General features: G+C 38.8%; 1 protein-coding gene across 4 annotated transcripts in view; it reads left to right on the top strand.

Moving 5' to 3' along the window:
• Positions 1-18,907, top strand: part of TMEM178A (transmembrane protein 178A) — a 235,876-nt gene that overhangs the window by 16,432 nt on the left and 200,537 nt on the right. For 2 of the 4 annotated variants that reach the window (XR_011504084.1, XR_011504083.1), the window contains one exon: positions 738-933. The exons of 1 other annotated variant lie outside the window; for it this stretch is intronic. The gene's annotated coding sequence lies outside the window, so the exon portion shown is untranslated. Of the gene's footprint in view, positions 1-737; positions 934-10,974; positions 11,187-18,907 lie in introns of those variants that run through there. One more of the 4 variants, XM_070512209.1, reaches the window with a different exon arrangement.

Raw genomic sequence — 18,907 nt, 5'->3', positions numbered from 1 at the left:
TCTTCCTCACAGAAAAAAAGGATTTTTTCTGGTCCAGGATCACACATTGTGTTAGTTATTATGTCACTTTAGTCTTTTAAAGTCCAAAATAGTTCATTATCTTTACTTTTTATTTTATGACCATGACACTTGAAGAGTACAAGCTTGTTATTATGTAGAATATACCACTATTGGGTTTAATTAATGTTTCCTCATGAATAGATTCAGATAATGCATTTTTGGCAGGAATATCACAGAAATGATAGTGTATCTGCATCAGTGTATTACATCAGGATCCCCATGGTGTTGATTTGTCCCATTACTGGTAATGTTGACTTTAATCACCTAGTCAAAGTGATGTCTGTCAGGTTCCTCTATTGTAAAATTACTGTTTTCCCTATATAATTAAAAGTATTTTGTGTGGAGATATTTTGAGACTATGTGAATATCCTGTTTTTCACTAAATTTTCACCCACTAATTTTTAACACCTTTTGATGATTCTTTCCTGAATTAATAATTACTATGATGATAGAAAAATGATGATTTCCTAATCCATTCTTCCTTATATATTTGTTAGAATTCTAGTATAAAGGAGAGCTTTTCTTTCCCTCTTTCTATCTACCCATCTATTTGTCTATCTACAAGTTTATTTAATCTTTTAAAATTCATATTCATGTTAACTCATGGATTTTTATTTTATTCAATGCGTTGTCACTTGTTACTATTAGTACATCTTTTGATGTTCAAATTGTCCCAGGTTTGATGAGTTGAAGTCCCTTCAAGCTGGTTCCTGAGTCCTTTTGATCATTTTTTGGAGTATTTCCTCACTCTCTGGGACAAGAAGATATTCCAGGATCTCATACTTTCCCTGCCCCAAGTGTATAATCAGCCTTTTTCCCAAGGAGCTCTGATTCTTTTTGTTGGAGAATGATATTAAATAATATTTAGAAACCAAGATTTAGGTGATGGGTGTGCTCATTACTCTTGTGATGTCAATGGACAGAGTTAGGAAATACATATGTATATAAATACATAGACATTTATATACACAGACATATTTATATTTATATTCATATCTATATATAAAACCATACTTCTATATGATATCTCCCATTCCAATACAATATCACAGTGTTCATCCTAGTTTTCCACATTCCCATATTTTGAAACTCCCTTTTCTGGCAGTGAGAGACCTGGGTCCTATCTTAATCTCTAAAAACACCTCTAGCAAGTATTATCTCTCATGGTGAATAATAATAGCTTTTCTCCTGAGATTAGGCATGAGATATGAGTGCCTATTGTTATTATTTCTATTCAACATTATACTAGAGATCCTATCCAGTAAAATAAGACAAGAAAAAATAGTAACAATGTTAAGAATTAAAACTTATTATATGACACAGCATGCATCTGTGGACAAATTATTAAAATAAGACATGGAATAAAATATTTGTGATCTATATATGGCAAATATTTCTTAAATAGGACCCAAAATCATGAAATATAAAAGAAAAAATTGATAAATTAGACTTCCTGTAAATAAAAAAAATTTGCTCTTCATAAGTCACTGTTATGAAAATGAGAACTCAAACCACAGACTGGAAGAAAATATTTGTATAACATATGCCTGATAAAGGACTTGTATCAAGAATACATTAAGAATTCTCACAATGCAACAGAGACTCAAAATAAAAACTCAATTTATAAAATGGGCAAAAAAGATTTGAATAGATATTTCATGAATGACAATAAGCACGTAAAATGATCCTCAACATCACTCGTCATCAAGGAAATGGAAATTAAAACCATAATGAGATACCATTACACACCCACTAGAAGGGTTAACATTAACAACCCTGACAGTACCAAGTGTTGGTAAAGATGTGGAGCAACTGAAATGCTCATATATTTCTGGTAGGAATGCAAATGATATAGTCACTTTGGAAAACTTTGACAATTTCATACAAAGTTAAACATACACTTACCATAGGGCCCAGCAATCACACTCCTAGATACCTACCTAAGAGAAATGAAAACATGTATATGCAAACACATGTACTTGAATGTTCATTACAGCTTTATTCATAATGGCCAAAAACTGGAAACAACAAAATGTCCATCAACAGGTGAATGGATAAACAAATTGTGGTATATTTACACAATGGAATACTATACAGCAATAAAAAACCCAATGAATTACTGATACAGGAAATGACATGGATGGAATTTCAAAAGCTTTATGCTCAGTGAAAGAAGCCAGACACAAAAAGCCAGACACAAAAGACTATTTCCTGAATGGTTCCATTATATGAAATTATAGAAAAGACAAAGGTATCATGACAGAACACATATCAGTATTGCCAGTGGTCAAGAAGTGGGAGAAGGAAATTGATTTCAAAGGACAAAGAGGAACTTTTTGGGGTATGGGAAAGATTCTATATCATGATTATGATGATGGTTACATTATAGAATACATTTGTAAAATTCATAGAATTGTACTCTTAAAATTGGTGAGTTTCATTATATGAAAATTGTATCTCAATAAAGCTGACCCCCAAAAGTTTTTCAAAGACTGGAACAGGTACAAAAAAGAGAATATCCAAATGTCCAATAAACACATGAAAAAGCACAAATTAACATCGGAAGATGTGAAACAACTGGAACACTTCTATGCTGCTGGTGAGAATATAAATTGGCACACCACTTTGGAAAACTGCTTGGCAATTTCTAAGAAAGCTGAATATGTTAATAACCTATGACCCAGCAATTTCAGTCCTATTTGTAGTAGCCAAAATTTGGAAACAACCCAATGTCCGTTGATAGTAGAAGAGATAAATTATGTATATCTGTACAATGCAATACTACACAGAATGAGAATGAATGAACTACTGCTACACATGGATGAAACTTATAAACATAATATTGAGTGAAAGAAACCGTACAGAAAAGGGCATGTTTATTTAAAGTTCAAAAACAGAAGAGATTAAGTTATGGTGCTAGAAATTCAGATTGTAGTTATCTGACAGAAGGTTATAATTGGGTGGGAGCATAAGAGGGCTTTTAGAATGCCAATAGTCCTCCTTAATCTTCATACTGATTACGTGGGTGTGTTCACTTTGTGAAAATTCATTGAGATTCTACCCTTATGATTTGTGCCGTTTTATTTATGCATGTTATATTCAATAAAAGATTTATTTAAAAATTTATAATCACATGAATACTTGTAGAACAGTCGTAACACAGCACAATTTATAACTAAGTAAACTGTATTCATCTGAATTTTCCCAGCCTGAGAATATCTTACAAATGGAAATCCAAACAGACAAAACAGAAAATTACTTGTAGCACAAAAGCACCTTTCACTTTACAAAGCAACATATCAAATGCATGAAAGAAACAAAGATAACACCATGGCAGATCCATTTTTCAATTTTGTAAATTTATCCTAAGGAAAGAAAGAACTCAACAGAAGCACAAAACTTGCTGTGAAAATGTTCGTTTTAAACATTATGTCTGCTAGCAAAACACTAAAATCAACTCAAATAGCCAACCATTGGATCAAGATTTAATAAATTGTGGATACACCAGTAAAGATAATAACATACATTAAAAATGAATAGACTTTGTAAAAACACTAAAAGTTTTTGCAGGTATAACGTTAGGTAGAAAAATCGAAACGTAAGGTGATATGTATACCATGATTCTGTAAAAAGTAAACAATTCATGTAAAAGTAAACCAATAGGTAATATGAAAAAAACACCTGTTGTGTGGGAGTGATACATTTATGGACTTTTTTTTTTTTTGAGAGGGTCAACTCTTCCCCTCCCTCATGAATATTCTTTATTATTATTTGGATCAGGGTTCTTTTGTTGCAAGCAACAGAAACTAATTTAAATAAAAAAGATTTATGGAGCCATATAGGAGTAACTTACAGAATCAAAGGAATTACTGAATACCCAAGAGGACAGAAGAGAAACCAGGAAGGTTACAGAGATCTTAGAAACAAAAGTTCCCTAACCAACTCTCTAGGATCCTGCCTCCTGATGGCTGTTTTTAAATACCTTCCATCCATCCTTATGTGCCTCTACTCAAGATTCAAATTATTGGAAGAGAGTATTTATTTATCCAAAGAACATGAAAACAATCATTTGAAAAGATATATGCACCCTTATGTTCATTGCAACATTATCCACAATAGCCAAGACTGGGAAGCAACACAAGTGCCTATCAGTGGATGAATCGATAAAGAAGATGTGGTATATATATATATACACTGGAATACTACTCAGCCATAAAAAAGATGAAATCATGCCATTTGTGACAACATGGATGGACCTTGAGGGTATTATGCTAAGTGAAATCAGTCAGACAGAGAGAGACAAATATTATATGGTTTCACTCATATGTGGAAGATAAACAAACAAACATATAGGTAGGGAGAACACATTAGTGGTTACCAGAGGGAAGGAGAGTGGGGAGAGGGTGAAAGGGGTAAAGGGGCATGTATGTATGGTGACCAATGGAAACTAGACTTTTGGTGATGAACACGATGCAGTCTATACAGAAGCCAAAATATAATGATGTATACCTGAAAATTTACATAATGTTATAAACCAATGTGACCTTAATTAAAAAAATATATAGTGGAAGAGAAAATCTGATCATTCTAGCCTGAGTCAGGTATCCACTTTGTCCTTTGATTGGCAACCACATCAGAACAACCTGGAGCCAGGGAAAGGTACTTCCCTAAGGGAGCGGGTAGTGTTACCAGAAGAACAGGGAGAAGGGTGCTGGGTGGACCAAAACAACAGTTCCATGAAATCTTACATCGTCTTTTCAATAAATTAGAATATTACTACTTTTTTCTTATATTAAATGAAAATATGCTTTATTGTAGAAAATTTGCAAAATTCAGAAAAGAGTAAAGTAAGAGTAATGAAAAAGTAAGCATCCTTCATCCCATTATCCATTACCCTGTATTAATTATCTATTGCTGCATAATAAATTACTCTTGAAACTAGAGTGACTAGAGACAGAAAGTAGATTAGTGGTTGCCTAGGGCTGGGGGGGTGAGGGGGGGCGGGATGGAGGGACTGAGTGATGATAGCTAAAGAGCACAGGATTTCTTTTTAAGGTTCTAAAATTGGATTGTGGTGATGGTTGCACAACTCTGAATGTACTAAAACCAGTGAAACTTGAATGGGTGAATGTTATTGTATGTGAATTATATCTGAGTAAAGCTATATTAAAAAATATTAGGGTAACCAACTATCCCAGTTTGCCCAGGACTTACCTTGTTTTAGCATTGAAAGTCTCATATTCCAGAAAACCCTTCAGTTCTGGTGAAATCTGGACAGTTGATCATCCTACTCAAAATTTAGCAGCTTAAAACAATAAACGTTTGTTATCTCACAGCTTCTCTAGATCAAGAATCCAGGAGGAGCTTCACTGAGTGGCTCCAGCTCAGGGTCTCTCATAGGTTGCAGTCAGGATGTCAGCTGGGGCTACAGTCGTCTGAAGGCTTGCTTCAGGCTGCAGGATTTTCTTCCAAGCTTACTCGTGGTTTTAGCAGGAGGTCTCAATGCCTTGCCATGTGGGTCTCTATGGAGTACACTCCTGACATGGCAGCTGGCTTTCCCCAAGAGCCTGTGATCTGAGAGAAAGACTAACATGGATGCTGTAGAGTCTTTTATAACCTAATCTTGAAAGTTGCACATCATCACTTCTGCCATATTCTACTGGTCATACAGATAACTCTGGAACGATGTGAGAGGGAACTACACAAGGATGTGAATACCAGGAAGCAAGAATCACTGGACTATCCTGGAGGCTGGCCCCCACAAACTATAATCCCACCTCTAACGCTATCAGCATTTTACTAACGTTTTGCTGATTTTTAAATTAAAATGTACCCGTTGTGGAACATATGAACAATTTAAGAGTACAGTATAATAGAAAAACATGTTATGATGAATACCTTTGTACATAAATTTTACTTCTATCTCTGATTAGACAGGATAAATTTCTAGGTGTGCAATTATTAGGGCACGTGGTTTCAGCATCTTAAGACTTGTTAATATTCCCCAAATGCTTTTCTGATACTTGCAGTGTACTAGAGTGCCCGTTCACCTTACCCTTGCTCACTTCAAATATTATTGTTGGTAACTGTAAATTTCTAGGTGAAAAATTGTACTTCTTTGTTTCAGAGCCCTTTTTAATAGTAAGGTTGAACATTTTCCCATGTTTAGTGGCCATTGCTAACAAATAAGCATGTAACAGGCCATAAATCCTTTCCAGCTATAGTCATGCATTCATTTAATGTTTATTGAGTGCCTACTTTAAGAACAGGGAAGTGTCCCTGCTCCCAAGATGCTCACATTCAAGTGTGTGTGTTGGACAAGGAAGTTCAATACATTCTAATCCGAAGACGTATTTCAAAAGCACAGTCAAGAAACCAATGGGTTGCTAATGGAGACGGCAAATCCTTTTCTCTTGCTGGAGCATCAAGTACAGAGGTGGGGGATAAGGAAATGTTAAGAGAATCAGACCAGACAAGGGAGCTCAGATCAAATTTTGTTGGCCTTCTCAGCCCTGTTAAGAAGGTTAGACCTTATTACTGAGGGCAAGAGGAAAACAGAGAAGAGTTTTAAACATGGGAATGAGATGATCAGATCTGTGTTTTTGGAAACTCCCTTTGGCTAAAGTGTGGAGAAAAAGATGGAGAGGGGTAATAATGGAGGTGGATGGCCAGGTAGAAAACAGCTGTGGTCCAGGAAAGAGATGAGGCTGGCCTGATCACAGGGAGTGGCAGGAAGGAGACTGAGAAGTGTCTTAGGTTTAAACAGCATCCCTTTTCCCAGCCTAGATCTCTGAGAAAATTAAGTAATAACAAAGGATTAGCATACGAACTCTAAAACATGCTGTTTATTGCTGGAAAAAAGCTAAGGTGGAGGTCTTAGCTTAGTGTGAGAGCCAAATGAGATGCTAGTAAATCCCTAGATTAGAAAAAGCCCTCTGAGGTGAATGTTGTCATGTGCCACCTGGATCCCTCTTCAGAAATAAAGGACTTACTCCCTTGGCTGCTGGGAATGCTGCTAGTACCCTCAGCTAGCAGCCCTCTTTAAGCATGGCCTTGGCTAAAGAGAACCACTAGCCCAAAATCATGTCCTCTTCCTGGGGTGGCAGGCATCCAGTGACTGATCAGAGTGGGAAGTAAAGGCTTGGTCCCCAAGCCCCAATGTGAGATAACTTTGAAAGGTCATCCCAGCTTTGGAGCTCCCCAAGGTCAGCTGAGGACCTGATGGAGACTGAATCTCAGCTCAACTTCTCCAAATTTTCCTCCCTTCTCTTCCCTTCCTGTTCCTACCCTTCCCAGACTCTTTTCCCTTCCCTTCCTCCTCTTTTTCTTCCTTTCCTTTCCTCTCCTCTCCCTTTCACAGCTGTTGATGCTAAGAGTACTCCCTAGGAAACCTCCTGCACACTAACATGGTTCTCAGAATCTGCTTCCCAGGGAACCCAACCTGTGACACCCTCTGGGTGATGCTACACCTGGAAGATTAGAATGTGTGCCCCCCTGTAGCTAGCAGCCAAGAGGATGAAGGGTGCCTCAGAACTAACATGCCTAGTTTGTCCTTTCCAAATGTACAATTCATGAGGTACTCCACCTTCCCTGAGATAGAGTAGTTAAATGCATGGACAGATGCCAGCAGTTACACTAGCTATATTTCTTCAACAACGTAGGAAACACTGGGACAACATTGAGTGATGTCAAGGAGATAGAATCAGGAGGAATTAATGTATTGAAGGTAGGTGAGGAAAAATAGGGTCAGTCAAGAATTACTTCTAGCTTTCTTACTTGGGAAGCTGAGTGGATGGTAGTACCATTTACTGAGATAAAATCAAAAACAAGTTTGGAGGAAAATGTGAGTTCAGTCTGAGGTGCCTTAGGATGTCAAAGCAGAGTTGTTCATTAGGTAATTAAAGATATAAATCTGGAGTTGAGGAGCATGACCTGGAGTAGAGATATAAATGTGTGTACTCATCAGCATATACCTAGTAATGATGAGGATCCCACCAGGCTGACAGAGAAATAATTTAGGGAATAGAAGTAAATTTATTTTTTTAAAAACCCAACAACCTCTCATTAGTATTTTCAGGGATTTGAGAAGATATTACCTACTTAAAACAAGAGCAAGGATACTATAAAAACAATGAGCCAGAATATGAGAAGTCTTGGATATGAAAGTATGATTGGCGAAATAAAAAAATTCACTGGAAGAATTAGAAGATAGAGATGATAAAATATCCCAGAAAGTAGAATGTGAGAGAAAAAGTGAGAGACATAAAGGATAATTCCAAAAGATCCAACAGTATCTTTATGTAGATCCTGTCCTGGTTCCTTTTTTTATTAGTATTCATCCTTGGATGAGTTTCTAAACCAGCTTTAGCATGAAGTTCATATAAGCAAAGACCAGGGGTTTTGTGTTAGACTGGAGGAAAAGATCCAGCAGAGGAGAAGAGAGGGAGGGGGAGGTGAAGAAGGAGATAACTGATGGAGCACTCTCCCTGAGAGGACTAAGCCATACTGGGGGGATTCAAAGCTCTGGTGCAGGGGCTTGCCTTTCTTTGTGAAGAGAAGACACCTCTTCTTCATGCAGAGTAGAGAACATGTGTGCAGGTACAGATAATGTCATGGTTGCTGTCTTAGTCCATTTGGGTTGCTATAGCAGAATACCCTAGACTAGGTGGATGATAAACAACAGAAATTTATTTCTCATAGTTCTGTAGGCTGGGAAATCCAAGATCAAGGTGCTGACACATTCAGGGTCTGGTGAGGGCCTGCTTCCTGGCCATCTTCTTGCTGTGTCCTCACATGGGGGAAGGAGGGAGGGAACTCTCTGGGGCCTCTTTTGTAAGGGCACTAATCCCAGTCATGATGGCTCCACCTCCCAAAGGCCGCATCTCCAAATACCATCACATTGGGGATTAGGTTTCAGCTTATGAATTTTGGGGAGACACAAACATTTAGTCTATAGCAGGTGAGGTGATTGGAAATGGAGTTTTTTTCTGACGGTTTCTGTTTTCTCTATGGAGTATGGGCACTGTCATCTGTTGCGGCTTACTGGGTGAGTGCCGAGGTAGAGGCGTTATGTGGGTAGGGAACTCTGAGGAGTATGGCGATTTTTTTTTTGAAATAGGGTGAAAAACAAAAAAGCTGCATAGGGAAACAAGAAATGATTCCCAGCGTCCTCTGAGGGCGCAGGTGAGTTATAGGCCAACACCAGTGGATGGCTAAGAGTAGATTTTGACAATTGGAGCCGAAATGAGGAAGCCCCAAAAAAAGAGGAGGTCAGCTAGTCTCATAATGAAAAGGCACCTAGGTTCTTCTGAGAAGAGAGTTGTATAGATGAAAAATAGAAAAACATCCTCCTATGAGTCATAGGCCTCCTTTTCATCAGCTCCCTGGTCTTGCTTCTTTTCCTTTGATGTTTACAAAGGGACATGTGGTGATAAAGGGGAGAGGTGGAGGGTACAATGAACCAAGGATGTGGGAGAAGGAAAGGCAGGAGGAAGAGGGTCAAGAGCCTAAAGGAGGGAAGGAACAGCACGCACCCAGCCTGGAGGAAACAGTCGGGGGAAAGGGCTTCCTGGAGCTCACTTCACGGATCACCCGTCTGTCACAGAAACTCCCCGATGAGATCAGACCCTTGGGTGTCTTCACTGCTCTACCCTCAGCATCTAGAACAAGAGCCTGGCACAGCACAGGAGCCAGGGAAACATTTGGTGAGTGAATGAAGTCCTGTAGTGCAGTCACCGGCTTTCAATTGGCTAAGCACATAGAAGTCTCCTTTTTTTTTTTCCTCTCCTTTACAAAAAGTTTTCAAACAGCTTTGAGCCTGCTGGGGCATTTTCAAAAGACAAATAGTCCTACTGCTGCTCCAAGGACCCACCGCCCACCTTCCAATCAGAACTGCCTCTCTCTGTTCTTGTTGGAAAGGGAGGCACAGCTTGCTTTGCAAGAAACTTGCATAGGAAATGGTGCAATCTGGGCTGTTTTTCATCCTTTTCAACCTCATTTCCTAAATTAAAGAAGGAGAAATGTAAGGAATCTTAGGAATATGAAACTTCTCTGGAATGATCTTTATTGAGCTGTGCTTGGAACCAGCTGAAATCCTGAAGGGCTGTCAAGGCAGCCAAGAAGAAAAGAAAATGAAAAATAACTTAAACAATCCTAGCCAAACTTTGAAAAACATATCTAGAGCAGCCGCTATTTTTTCCTTCCCAGAATGGTTTGCCTTTCCCCTACTTTAGTAATTGTTATGGGATTGTTTTAGATCATTTTGGGATGGGAGAGGAGAAGGAGGAGGGAATCCAGTGTTTAGCAAGTAGCATGATGTGGTTAGTTGTACCTTGTAAGCTTTATAATTTGCACAGCTGTGTTATACATGCTGACTTCCTCTCCTTTTAGGATGCCCCTGCCTGGTAAGTTAGGTTTTTATTCACGGCATTTTTTTAGGATGTTGTTCGCAGCATTTGGGTCCCCCTTCCGGATTCAATCTATCTTTGAGGTCTATGGATCATCTCTCCAGGGCTTCATCAATGAGGCAAAGGGCCATTTTGTCTGCCCTACAATTACCCAAGAAAGATGCAAAAAAAACTGCATATAGTCTGCCAGATGGACAAGGAACATTTGACTGCACTAAAAAATTTCCAGCAATGGTATCCCCAGCTTGCCCATTTGCTTCGAGCACTGCACAAAGTCAACAAGCATTTCCCCTGAAATCTCCACCTCCCCAACTGCCAAACTGGCTTGGCTGGTTACCAGAGGCACTGAGAGGATGGGAGGAGGGAGCCTATAGTGTGAAGATTTGCTTGCACCCTCGTTCTCACCCCATTGTGAGGTAACTGCTCCAAAACTGAGCTCCATGTGAGAAAGGAAGTGAAACTGATTTGCCCATGGTCTGTCTGGGTGAAGGTTGACCCAGGACTGAAGCACAGAACTGCTGTGGCCCGGGCTGGCCTGGGGCATGCTGGCCTGAGTCATGGCTTCCCAGGAATGCAGCTAGTTTGGAATGTAGTGCAGGGGCCCAGATGCCTGACACGGAGCAGGACTTTAGAAAGGGGAAGATCTTTTCCTAAACACAGGGAAGACCTACATTCGTAAAGCAACAAGGGATCTTTAAAAAAAAAATCCACATGTGACAGGTAAATGAATTTTTCTTTCTACCCCTCCTCCCACCTCCGTTTCAGATTTCTACTTAGGGCAAACACTAATTTCAATTTGGAATGTATCTTTTCATTTTTTCAGATCTTTAAATGTCTATATTATTTATCCATATATTATACATTATACAGATATTATGTATTTCTATACACACACACGCACATACAGATTTAGAGAGAGAGAAAGGGAATTTTGCTTTGACCTAAATGGTATCATATAATGTGGATTGTTCACCAACTTGCTCTTTTAAAAAAATATTTAGCCATGTCTCTGGACACTGGAGATTTTTCTCTGTCAGTGTGTTCTATCTAATTCTTTTTAACTGCTGTGTGCTCTTACATAACTCACATACATTACCGTTTAACTGCCCCTCTTTTGATCATTTAGGTTGCTCTAAGTTTTTGCTACACACATAGTACTTCAGTGAACTACCCTGTACCTACTTCCTTTTTTGCACATATGCAAATATTTCTCTAGGATGAATACCAAGGTGTGAGATTGCTGAGTCAAAAGAGAGATGCATCTTAAGTTGGAAGGATTACTGCCCAATTTGTTCTCCAAAAAGACTTGACCAGTTTATATTCCCAGCAATGGTATAAGAAAGCATCTCTTTTCCAACACTCTTGCCAACACTTGATATCAATCTTTCTTATTTATTGTCAGCCAATCAAATGTGTGAAAAGTTGTTTTTATTTGCATTTCCCCTGAAACTGGTGAGACTGAGCATCTTTCCAAATGTTTATTTGTCATTCACGTTTCCTCTTTTGTGAATTGCCTGTTCAGATTCTTCATCCATTTTTCTATTTTGTTTGTCTTTTTCTTGAGGACATTTAAGAGCAACTCCTTTGCCATATATGTTACAGTGTTCTCACCCAGTTTATTACTGGAATTTTAATCTCATTTATAGTTTCCTTTGTTGAACAGATTTAAAGTTTTGATAAAGTAAAATTTATTAATATTTTTCAATCCTTTTCTTTATGGCTTTTGCATTTTGTGTATTGTTTCAGAGCTTTCCTATCCTCAAGGTCATATACGTTGTCTCCTATATATTTTCTCTTAATAGTTTGATGATATTTTGTTTTTTCACCTAAATTCATCTGGAATTTACTTTAATAAATCATGTGAGGTAAAAAAACTAACAATTTTTTTTCTACTAATAGCCAATTGTCTCAACACTATTTATTGAAGAGGCCATTCTTTCCCTGTTGTTTTGAAATACTATCTTTATAATATACTAAATTCCTATATACATGGGCTCATTTCTGGGCTCTCTATATTCTTTTCCATCTAGCTATCAATTCTTGTTCTATTGGAAATGTATTGCATTTATGGACAATTTGGGAACAATTTTTTTTTAAGGATATATATATTTTTTTAAGATTGGTACCTGAGCTATCATCTGTTGCCAATCTTCTTTTTTTCTTCTTCTTCTTCTCCACAAATCCCCTCAGTACATAGTTGTATATTCTAGTTGTAGGTCCTTCTGATTGTGCTATGTGGAATGCCACCTCAGCGTGGCTTGAAGAGCAATGCTATGTCTGCACCCGGGATTCAAACCTGCGAAACCCTGGGCTGCCAAAGCGGAGCACGTGAACTTAACCACTCAGCCATGGGGCTGGCGCCAGGAATACTTTTTTTTGGAGAGGAAGATTGACCCTGAGCTAACAGTTGTTGACTGTCTTCATCTTTTTTTTTCTCCCCAAAGCCCCAGTTCATAGTTGTATATCCTGGTTGTAAGTCCTTCTAGTTCTTCTATGTGGGATGCTGCCACGGTATGGCTTGCTGAGTAGTGCATAGGTTGGTGCCCAGGATCCAAACCAGCGAACCCCGGGCTGCTGAAGCAGAGTGTGAGAACTTAACCACTATGCCACCGGGCCAGCCCAAGGGACAATTGTTATCTTGAAAACATTAAGTCCTCCTATTCCTAGATCATTGTCTAGGTTTTATGGCTTTTTCTTGTAATTTTTGCTCATATCTTATTCGTTTTCTGGAGTGGCTAGTTTCTAATTTTTATTGCTATTGTGAATGGAATCTGTTTTTTTCTTCTTATCACACTTTCTATTTTTAAAATGATTGGTGTATTGACTTTTTTTGCGTGTTGACCTTGCATCATTGGTTCTAATCGTTTTTCAGTTGATTTTCTTGGAGTTTCTAGGTAGCTGATGGTGTTATCCTGAAATATAAACAGCCATGTCTCTTCATTTCTGTTTCGTCATGACTTTTTCAGGTATGAATAACAGAAACCTAATTCAAACTAACCTAGCCAAAAAAGGAAACTTATAGGCTCACTTAACTGATTAGAAGCCCATATGGCTGGATCCAGGGTATCGAACAATATCATTAGATCTTGGTCTTGCTTTCTCTGTCTCTCCAGTGTACTTCTCTCTTGGCTCCATTTCCAGGCAGGATTTCCTTGTGTCATGACAAGATGGCTGCCAGAAACTCCAGGCTTACATCCTATTCTCTCAGCAATACCCACAGGAAGAGAACTTCTTTTTTAGTGTTGCTATCTGAAAAAGTCCCAGGATTGGTTTTGATTCACTGATTTGGTCACATGCTCATCTCTGAACCAATAGTTTTAGTCAGGGGTTTAGAACATGCATACAGACAGAGAGTGAGACTGGTTCCCTAAGGAAAATTGGAGAGCTGTTGTCAGAAGGGGAAATGGATTCTGGATAGACAAGATACAAGAGCTGTCTACTCCACCATATTTAAACCTCTTTCAAAATTTCAATATTTAAACCTCTGATTTCTTTTATTTGGTCTTATAACCTTCCTCTCCATTTTTTGTCTGGTGTGAATTCTTTTTCAAGTCGTTGCTTCTATTTTTGGCACTCTTTTTAGCATTACTTTCCTCCCTCCTTTCCACCCTCCGTCCTTCCCTCCCTTCTTTCCTATGTCCCTTCAGACTCGGTCTGCCCTGTCTGGTCGTTTTGTGGCTATCCATCTAGTTTCTGGGACTTCCAGGCCAGACCTTGGTCTTACTCTCTAGTATTGTAGATCCAATCCCTTTTCCAGGGTCAAATTCTGGCTATAAGACTGTGTCTGATTCTTCCACCCTCCCTAGGTATGTAGATTTATATAAGGCTGTAGCCCTAGGCAGCTCCTGTCCAGGGGATAGCCCTATCTCAGTGCTTGATTTCAAGCGAGTTTTCTGCCTCACATGGGGGATGTTTAGCCTCTAATACCATGCTTGAGTCTAGCTCTTGAATGTCTCTGTTTGCTTTTGGCAGAATCCAGGAGGTCTACAGCTTCAGGCCACTTACCATATTGTTTCTGTTCCACTTCTGGGCTACAGAGGTGTTTTTGAGTGTAAACATGTCTGACATTTCTCCCATTTTGTATTTCATCTATCACTATCATTTTGGATTAGAGTGGTTCTCAAAGCATCCTCTTGGTTATAAATCCACTTCCATTTGCTCTCTACTGTTTATAATCTAGCTTCCTCTCCCACCTTCCTCTTGGAAACTGCTCTCTCCGAGGTCACCCTTGTTATTTCCGCATCACCAAATTAAACAGTTTTTTCCTTCAGTCCCCATTTCCTTTCACTCCTCTGCAACATCCAACAATGTTGTCCATTCTTCCTTTTACCTCTCTCTCCCTTTGGCTAAAATGATGCTCCACTGTCCTGGTTCACTACCTCTTCTGACTCCTCTTTTTTTTTTTTAGCTACTTTCTCTTCCTTCTCCCATTTTGTAACTATAGACATCCCACAAGGCCGAGGCCTTTGCACTGTGGTTTTACCCTCTCTTTCCTCTAATCTTACACATTCTCATGTCTTCAGTAATCTCTAAAATGAATCTTATCTTTATCCCAGGACTTTTCCCCCTGAGTTTTATAGCTATAAATCTGCTTGTGGTATGTTCCACTTGATATCCTGCTGTTCCATCAAATTTCCCCCCTTTTTGAACCTCCTAAATCCCATCATTTGGACCATTTTTCTCCTAGTTTCGAAGGCTCAAAAATCATACTCATCCTGATTTCTCCTATTTTCTCCAGAGCCAGTTAATTCCACATGCTCTTCATCCTCTTTCCTTGAGTTCCTCTTTCTTGCCATTGCACTGTTCACACACCTGCTGTGATCCCTTATCATTCCTCTTTTAGACCATTTCAGAGTTTTCCCAGTGAAGCAAGATAGTTAAATGTGGCAATATTTTGATGTGTTTGTGTCAAAATTTGTGATTTGGACCCCTTCAAAAAAATCTTAACATAAATATTCATAGCTTTCTTCTCTCTTCCACCCTCTCTGCTGCTAAGGAGGAAGGATCCTTTATTGTTCGGGCAAAACACCAAGACTGACATGTCGTGCTGATCTGAGTAATGAATTGGTCCAGAAAGGCTAAATTGTTCTATTAGAAAGAGCAAGAAGCTATTCAAAAGAAAAGAATTTATTCGAGCTGAGACTTACAGCATGAGTAGGAACTATTTTAGCAACCCAGGGAAGAGAGGCTTGTATTCCGTATAGAGGGAGAAGCATGAACAAAACAGAAGCAACATACAACATGGTGCCTGTGAGTGTGTGTGTGTGGTGGGATCTACAAAGAGTCACTGGGAGCCAGACAGAGGGGAGATATGAGGCTGGACAGAAAAGCTTTATAAACCAAGTTAAGGACTATCATTTGGGCATCGTGGAAGTGTTAGAAGTCGGAGTGGAGTCACAAGACCACATTTGGGACGAGATTTCTAGCTTTGGATGGCATCTTTCACCAAGCAGGACTCTAGGGAGCCGAGGGATGGGTATGGGTTGGGGTTCTGATGAGATTGTGACTGTCGCCCTGTGCTGCTTCTTTCGAACTGCTTATGATACCCAGAACTGCTGAACCAAGGAGTCTCCATGTGGAAGGAGTGCAAGGGCAGCCCTCAGAAAGGGGGCTCTTGAGGTAGTCAGAATATGTTTGCCAGGTGGGGAGGCTGAATCAAAGTTTAGACTAGAGGAGCCAGCATCATAGCCAGAAAGATGACTGCAAGAGTGATCACATCTAAAAGGGGTTTCGTAGATGAACAGGAGAACATGAGTCAAGCTGAGATCTCAGCCTCCTCATTACCCTGCTCCCCTCCCTGTGAAATTCTTGTTGGTCCTTCGGGACTCATCTGAAGTGCTAGCTTCTCTCTGAAGTTTTTCCTTTAGCCTTCGACTGGAAGGTCTCTCTTTCACTTTAGAAACTCTATAATTTGTGGTTTACAAATATTTTATAGCTCCGTATTCCCCCTTATGGGTAAAATCTCTAAAGATTGTCTTGCTTATCTTTGTATCTCCTCCATCAGCTGAGACTCTGTTCTGTATACACTCTCTACTGAATAAATAATAATCGAACTAAATATGCACTTTCACAGGAAAAGTACATCCTAAAGGATTTAATAAATATGAACCTTAAATAATGAAGTATTTCAAGGAATTTGACTATTTCAAAGCTCCATCCATACAAAGCCTGAATAATTCATGCAAATATTTGAAGAAAAGAACAAAAGCTTAACTAATAATTCAATACACTGTACTTTATTTTGGTCTGTAAAAGAAGATCTTGTGCTTAGTTTTGGTGGTAAGCTCAGCTCCAGAAGCTTTGAAATGTAGATTAGATTAATTACATCACAATTATGTTTGAAAATTGAAAAGAAGCATTTTCCAAAAGGCAAATTCCACATAGATGGCTTTTCAAAGAAAGTGTCATTTGGAAAGAAACCGAATCACACCATGAAATATGTGGCATTTCTTTCAGTTTCCACTCTCTTCTATACTAGTGGTAGGCTCATGTGATATGTAGAAAGGCGCTTAATCAAATTTAGCTTGACTTCTCAAGTTAAGAAAATGTATATGAAGTATTTCTGAGATAAGAAGAGGCACATTCTTTTTATAGCACACAGACCTCCTATGCTGCTGCATTTGTCTTATTTCCTTATTTGAAAATTTGGCTTTGTTTATAAAATCTACAAATTGCTATTCATTTAGAACAGGACTGGAATAGCCCGAAACCCTGTGGAGCTGAATCGTATTTTAGAGTGCTGATTCTCATTTTCTCTCCAATAAAGAACACAGCACCGTTATTTGTGTTTATCTTATAGTACACACACTCAGGATTACTTACCTGGGATGGGACCCGAGTGCTGGTGCAAGGCTTCTGTTTACTTAACTGTGTGATGTTGAGCAAGTCACTTAACCCTTGAGGTAAAATGAGGGGTCTGTTGCCTAAAACACCATGATTCTGTAGTTTAAGTATAATCAACACAAATATTTGATGATCTCTTTGAAATTTTTTTTAAAATGCTAGTGGCTATAATGAATATGTATCACTTAGCCCTGAGTCATATTTTTGAAATAATCTAAGACAGGGAGAGAGGGTTGGGAGGTCCCTACCTTTATATGAATTTTATATAGGATATGTTTGCCTTAGTTAGCACATGCTGAGTGTTAGGAGTCTATGGATGCTACCAGAATTAGAGGAGATGGAGGTAAGGATAATGGAATTTTCTTTCTTTCTTTTTTGTGAGGAAGATTGGCCCTGAGCTAACATCTGTTACCAACTTTCTTTCTTTTTTTAAAATTTTTTCTTCTTTTCCCCAAAGCCCCCCAGTACATAGTTGTATATTTTAGTTATGGGTCCTTCCAGTTGTGGCACGTGGGATGTCGCCTCAGCATGGCCTGACGAGTGGTGCCATGTCCAGGCCCAGGATCTGAACTGGTGAAAACCCTGGGCCGCCGAAGCAGAATGCACGAACTTAACCACTTGTCCATGGGCCCGGCCCCAGTCTTCCTCTTTTTGCTGGAGGAAGATTGTCGATGAGCTAACATCTATGCCAATCTTCCTCTACTTTATGTGGGACGCCGCCACAGTGTGGCTTGACCAGCGGTTCTAGGTCTGTGTCCGGGATGGGAACCTGTGAACCCCAGGCTGCTGAAGCAGAGCATTCAAACTTACCCACTACACCACCAGGCAGCCCAGGATAATGGAATTTTCTTAATTGAAAAATTTAAAAAAATAAGAGCAAAACAGAGATGAGTTTCTAATTTTATTGCAAATAACTTGCGGAACTGAAAATGATTAAATGGTCACACATTTCTACAGTAATAAGCACTATGCTAAAGGATCAGTTACAACACAGTAGTTTACTAACATTAAAAAGAGTATCATTTTTAAGAGCTCGTTTTAAGGGTTGTAGGTTTTTAAATCAATTTGCTTATTGTTTCTTTTTTTTTTTAAAGATTTTATTTTTTATTTTTCCCTTTTCTCCCAAAGCGTCCCCGTACATAGTTGTGTATTTTTAGTTGTGGGTCTTTCCAGTTGTGGCATGTGGGACCCCACCTCAGTGTGCCTTGATAAGCAGTGCCCTGTCCGTGCCCAGGATTCGAACTGGTGAAACCCTGGGCTGCCAAAGCAGAGCACGTGAACTTAACCACTGAGCCACAGGGCCAGCCCCTGTTTCTTGTTTCTTAGTTTGTCTTTTCTTCTGAGAAACTTTCTCTCAGAGGTTTATGTGGGAAATATATGTGATCACCTTTGTGATGTGTTAAAATTGAAAGAAAATTTAACTTTACTAAGAAAAATCATACTAGATGCAGAAATGGACATTCAAAGAACCATATACTAGATGCACATTAGATATAATATATAAATATTATTTTTATAATGATTTTTAAAATTTGAATTTTTAAGATACAGATTTTTTTATTGTAACTAAGAGAAATAAGAGCAATGTATTTGTGATG

Source organism: Equus asinus, chromosome 6 (assembly GCF_041296235.1).
Source record: "Equus asinus isolate D_3611 breed Donkey chromosome 6, EquAss-T2T_v2, whole genome shotgun sequence".
Taxonomy (NCBI): domain Eukaryota; kingdom Metazoa; phylum Chordata; class Mammalia; order Perissodactyla; family Equidae; genus Equus; species Equus asinus.
The sequence above is the reverse complement of the archived record's forward strand: the minus strand, read 5'-3'. Positions and strand labels throughout refer to the sequence as shown.